A 6,975-nucleotide genomic window follows, 5' to 3' on the forward strand; every position below is an offset into this window, starting at 1 on the left:
GATTTGATTTACAATTAGAAAATAAGGTAGTATACCAAGTATCTGTACTCATGGGAACGGAGTCAATAGTAGAGATCAAGGAAACGTCTTTACGTGAAAGAACGTCCGGAACCGTATTTAATTTACCCTTCCTGTGTATAACGTCAAAAGAATACTGTGACAAACGAGTAGACCAGCGAGCAAGTCTACCTGTTGGATTAGATAGTGATACTAACCATTGTAAACTAGAATGGTCCGTTACCACAGTGAAATGGGCGCCTTCTATGTAGGGCCTGAAGTGGTTGACCGAATCCAACACTGCTAGGAGTTCGCGCTCCGTCACGCCGTAGTTTCGTTCATGCACATTAAGACACCTAGAAAAAAATGAAACAGGGTGCTCTTCTCCATCAAATACCTGAGTAAGTACTCCTCCAATTCCCACGTTACTCGCGTCGCAGTGTATCGTGAAAGGAAGCGAAAAATCCGGACAATTAATAACTGGGGCAGAAGTCAACGCTTTCTTTAATTTCTTAAAAGAGACCTCCGCTTCAGGAGACCAAGCAAAATTACTAATCCCCTTCCTTGAACCAGTGAGCTTTGTTAAGGGAGCCGCAATGGTTGAAAAATCCTTGATGAATCTCCTATAATACCCGCACAGGCCAATGAAAGCTTTTACCTGTTTAGAATTTTTTGGAATGGGGTAAGTACGAATGCATTCCAACTTGACTGGATCTGTGCGAAGACCTTTCGCATCCACTATATAACCGAGGTATTTTAATTTATCCTTACAAAACTCACATTTTTTATAATTGACAGTCAAGCCTGCTTCTTTCAGACGTAAGAAAACCCTATTCAATTGTTCTAAATGAGAATCGATATCTTCGGAAATTATAATTAGATCATCTAAATAACAAAAAACGTTTTCGTCGAACTCTGGACCAAAAAGTGCATCTACAAGACGCTGAAGTTCACTAGGAGCGTTTTTTAACCCAAACGGCATCCTAACGAATTCAAACAGGCCATGTCCAGGTACTACGAAAGCCGTTTTGCAGCAAGAATCCTTATGTAAAGGGATCTGCCAGAAACTTTTCGATAAGTCAATGGAGGATATAAAACGTGCACCACGTAGGTTGTCTAAGATACGCGTAATATATGGCAGTGGGTACGAATCCCTTTTAGTGACGCTGTTAAGCTTTCTGGAGTCCAAGCAGAACCTTGCAGAACCATCCTTCTTAGGGACGATCAAAACAGGATTCGACCAAGCCGAACGTGAACGGCGAACAACACCTAATTGAAGCATTTCCTTAAGTTGAGAGTCAAGTTGTTGTTGACGCGTTTGAGACAAGGGGTAATACCGTTGCTTAATGGGATCTCCTGTCGTATTAATTTTGTGCTGAACTAAATGAGTTCGACCCAATCCACATTTTTCAAAAGAAATTGTCTTAAATTTATCTATAACAATATTTAGCCTACGATTGTCTTGAGGGGACAGTAGGGAAGCTGACGTGATTTTGCGAATTTCACCTATAGTATTCTCAACATCACGACCACTGTAGGCTTTTGAAAACAACTGAGGAGCGATGTCAAACTGTTTCCAAAAGTCGACTCCCAAAACAATCACAGGTGAAAGAGACGGAATAACAAAAAAGGTAATATATTTCTTAATATTATTATAAGTAACATGTACCCGCATAGTACCAATTACATTTTGACGTACCCCATCTGCGGTGGTAACGTACGATTCTAACTTATCTAGACTAAACCCTAAACTAATAAAGAAGTTGTAAAGAGAACCGCCAAAACAACTGACAGTCGCACCACTGTCCAAAAGACCCGAAAAGACAAGATTTTGAATAGAAATATTCGCATGAGGTCTGATGTCCTGTCCAGAACTAGCCATCGGCATGCATGCGTCCATGTCACGCCCGAAGAACCGGTTACTGGAGCTATCAACTAAGGGTGATGATCTCCTGGCATCCTTGCTAGCAGGACGCAGAGGATCACACGCTAGTTTTTTGGGTTTGTGCGAGCGGAGTCATCTTTACGTTTACCAGAATTTCTCTGAGATTCAGACTTCCATAGCCTACAAAATTGTTTTGTATGACCTTGCCCCTTACAATAAAAACAATATAAAGTTTTTCTATTATTAGAAGAAGAAGATGAAGTATGAGTTGATGAAGAGGAAGTTGCTTGAGAAGAAGTGAAATGCGGTAAGGGTTTATCTACTGAGAGCTTTTCAAATCTCCTACACACATTTACCAAAGAAGTTAAGTCCTTTTCTGCAAAATATGCGATAGCCAAGGCATATTTAGGTAACAGACTATCAGAAACTAGGTCTACCAACTGTTCCTCCGTAAGTGGAACGTTTAATCTGAGATTAGTTAATTTAATGTCCTCGACGTAATCCACAACACTTTGATTAAATTTTTGTTTCATTGCAAATAAGGCTTTTAGGGCCTCTGTTTGGTTAATATAACGGTCAAAACGAGCTATGAGGTGATTTCTCAACTCAGGCCAAGATAAAGAATCTTTATAAATTGTCCGATACCAAGACAGAGCTCTCCCCTCCAGAAGATCAGCAAAGGAAATCACAACCGATGACAGTTCTAAATGACGGCATCTAGATAACTCTTCCACACGTTGTATAAAATCCCTAACATCAGAAGATCCCGAAAATTTAATACCCCAAGAATGTACGGACGTATTTGTATTTGCAGATTGATAATAATTATTATTAACTATGTTTGTAGTCTGATTCGCATTATCACTATTGCCTTCATTTTGTTGTGAAGAATCACTACCGGATTGTTTTAAGTTCTTATTATACATACGAGCCTGTTCCCGCATAGCTGACAATGTACTTTCTGGAGTGATATTCACTTCAGAAAGCATTTGTATCATCTCCTCCTTTGTAGCTCCGTTTATATTAGAAATCGCCATTTTGATTGTAATGAAAAAACAAAATTTTGAGAAATTTTTCAAAAAAAAAATTATTTAAAAAAACAATACCTCTGAAATTTTAAAAAACAGTCTGGTACACTAACACGTTACCGCAAGTCGTAACAAATGTGTTCAAATTCTTTATAAGTGTATAGCTCGCATTTACAAATGTAACGACATATCAAATGATCGACAATAATAAACATTATCGCTGTCACTATGTTCAAAACAATATCAACTGACAGGTCCGTGTTACCAGTGGAATAAAACAACGGTACACGAATATCAATTCAGTAGTTAATTTAAAAAAATAAATATTTCGAGCAAATGAGCGAACGAAGCTAGTTCACGTCAAAATTGTACACCGGCTACCGAGCAAAACATCAATGTAAAGCGAACGAAGCCACAACGCAACCACAATGCACACACATAGGTACTTCGTAATGCACATCATATCTATACATTAAGCATATTATTAGAGAATTTATACATTAAAAATTATTAAATTACAATTTTTAATCTTAAATTTGATACGATAGAGAGTATCCCCTTGCCATAGGCTTAAATACGAGCACCTAAAGTTGTTTTAAAACTTTATTTACGTTGGAGCGCCAATGTCACGTCTGAAGTCCCGTTTGATGTCCCGTCTTATGAGCATGGACCCTTGTCAATCACCAGGGCTATTATGGGGCTAAAGCAAGCAGGCATAATGTGTAAAAAACATTGAAGAACCTTGTTCATGTTGTCACGTCTGATGAGCAGGTTGCGCCGGGTGGAGATTCGACAGATGGAGTGCGAACGAGTGCGCGAGGCCATCCTCAATTAATCAGCTTCCATTTAACGTCTAACGGAACAATGATGATTCATCTTTGTGTCGCTTCGACAGCATGCTTGGTAATCCAGTGTAGTCCCCAAGGAATTACGCCTCACAAATAAAACCATTTTTACTTTCAAATAACTGATTTTATATTTTAATCTCTTCGAACAATACCACTCGAACAAAGAACCGGCTGATCTCGCGCAGGAGTCAAAACGTCTGGTTTATGTTTGGTTAATTTACACGGAAAGTCTCCGAACGATCGGTTCATGGTATTTGCGTGCTCTTTTCCATTTTTTGTACAATCTTAATTTTTTCCCGCAAAACGCCACGCACAACGCGGAATCGTACTCTCCCGTTTTTGTTCCCGTATTGTTCCAATCTCAATCTACCCGCGTTATTCTGCCCGCCCGTCAAACCGATCGCAGTGCAGCCACCCGAAAAACTCTCAACAAAACAATAATCGGGCACTACCCTGGCAATCCAAACTTGCACAATTCAATTCTAGCTCCAGTAACCGGTTCTTCGGGCGTGACATGGACGCATGCATGCCCATGGCTAGTTCTGGACAGGACATCAGACCTCATGCGAATATTTCTATTCAAAATCTTGTCTTTTCGGGTCTGTTGGACAGTGGTGCGACTGTCAGTTGTTTTGGCGGTTCTCTTTACAACTTCTTTATTAGTTTAGGGTTTAGTCTAGATAAGTTAGAATCATACGTTACCACCGCTGATGGGGTACGTCAAAATGTAATTGGTACTATGCGGGTACTTGTTACTTATAATAATATTAAGAAATATATTACCTTTTTTGTTATTCCGTCTCTTTCACCTGTGATTGTTTTGGGAGTCGACTTTTGGAAACAGTTTGACATCGCTCCTCAGTTGTTTTCAAAAGCCTACAGTGGTCGTGATGTTGAGAATACTATAGGTGAAATTCGCAAAATCACGTCAGCTTCCCTACTGTCCCCTCAAGACAATCGTAGGCTAAATATTGTTATAGATAAATTTAAGACAATTTCTTTTGAAAAATGTGGATTGGGTCGAACTCATTTAGTTCAGCACAAAATTAATACGACAGGAGATCCCATTAAGCAACGGTTTTACCCCTTGTCTCAAACGCGTCAACAACAACTTGACTCTCAACTTAAGGAAATGCTTCAATTAGGTGTTGTTCGCCGTTCACGTTCGGCTTGGTCGAATCCTGTTTTGATCGTCCCTAAGAAGGATGGTTCTGCAAGGTTCTGCTTGGACTCCAGAAAGCTTAACAGCGTCACTAAAAGGGATTCGTACCCACTGCCATATATTACGCGTATCTTAGACAACCTACGTGGTGCACGTTTTATATCCTCCATTGACTTATCGAAAAGTTTCTGGCAGATCCCTTTACATAAGGATTCTTGCTGCAAAACGGCTTTCGTAGTACCTGGACATGGCCTGTTTGAATTCGTTAGGATGCCGTTTGGGTTAAAAAACGCTCCTAGTGAACTTCAGCGTCTTGTAGATGCACTTTTTGGTCCAGAGTTCGACGAAAACGTTTTTTGTTATTTAGATGATCTAATTATAATTTCCGAAGATATCGATTCTCATTTAGAACAATTGAATAGGGTTTTCTTACGTCTGAAAGAAGCAGGCTTGACTGTCAATTTTAAAAAATGTGAGTTTTGTAAGGATGAATTAAAATACCTCGGTTATATAGTGGATGCGAAAGGTCTTCGCACAGATCCAGTCAAGTTGGAATGCATTCGTACTTACCCCATTCCAAAAAATTCTAAACAGGTAAAAGCTTTCATTGGCCTGTGCGGGTATTATAGGAGATTCATCAAGGATTTTTCAACCATTGCGGCTCCCTTAACAAAGCTCACTGGTTCAAGGAAGGGGATTAGTAATTTTGCTTGGTCTCCTGAAGCGGAGGTCTCTTTTAAGAAATTAAAGAAAGCGTTGACTTCTGCCCCAGTTATTAATTGTCCGGATTTTTCGCTTCCTTTCACGATACACTGCGACGCGAGTAACGTGGGAATTGGAGGAGTACTTACTCAGGTATTTGATGGAGAAGAGCACCCTGTTTCATTTTTTTCTAGGTGTCTTAATGTGCATGAACGAAACTACGGCGTGACGGAGCGCGAACTCCTAGCAGTGTTGGATTCGGTCAACCACTTCAGGCCCTACATAGAAGGCGCCCATTTCACTGTGGTAACGGACCATTCTAGTTTACAATGGTTAGTATCACTATCTAATCCAACAGGTAGACTTGCTCGCTGGTCTACTCGTTTGTCACAGTATTCTTTTGACGTTATACACAGGAAGGGTAAATTAAATACGGTTCCGGACGTTCTTTCACGTAAAGACGTTTCCTTGATCTCTACTATTGACTCCGTTCCCATGAGTACAGATACTTGGTATACTACCTTATTTTCTAATTGTAAATCAAATCCACAACGTTTTACCAATTTTCAAATTAAAGATAATAAACTGTTTCGTCACAGTAAGTCTCGTTTCGATCTGCAGGAGGACACAGCTTGGAAGCTTGTTGTTCCTTTCGAGGACCGTAGCGCTGTTCTATCTAAAGAACATGAGTCGGATATTTCCTGTCATCCAGGAGTTTTTAGAACTTACAAAAAGGTTCAACTTCATTATTTTTGGCCAGGGTTGTATAATGACGTCAAAATTTTTGTTAATAGATGTAAAACGTGTAAGGCACATAAAATTAATACTGCTCCGCCGGCAGGCATTTCTACCAACCCGAAAATAGTCACAAGACCTATGCAAATGCTGTCTATTGACCTTGTCGGTCCACTGCCAAGAAGTTATTCCGGATTCACATATATTTTGTCAGTCGTAGACGTGTTTTCAAAATACACATGGATTTTCCCACTTAGGAACGCTACCACAAAAAGCATTGTTAAAAATGTAGAGCAGTACATTTTTCTCATTCATGGGGTCCCACAAACATTTGTTTGCGACAATGGCAAACAATTTATATCTAATGAATTTAAAAAATTACTATCTGACTATAATGTTCCGGCACCTTTCTATAATGCTTACTACACGCCACAAAATAACGTCGTAGAACGTTATAACCAAACGATAGGTACTACACTGTCTATTTTGACCGAGTCCGACCAACGTAATTGGTCTAGGTTTCTGCCACAAATACAGTCAGCACTTAACAATACGGTTAACTTCGCGACAGGTTACACACCCTTTTTTTTGATGCACGGGCGTGAACAAATAATTGAT

Source organism: Hesperophylax consimilis, chromosome 25 (genome assembly GCF_061612785.1).
Source record: "Hesperophylax consimilis isolate HC1 chromosome 25, BYU_Hcon_1.0, whole genome shotgun sequence".
Taxonomy (NCBI): Eukaryota; Metazoa; Arthropoda; class Insecta; order Trichoptera; family Limnephilidae; genus Hesperophylax; species Hesperophylax consimilis.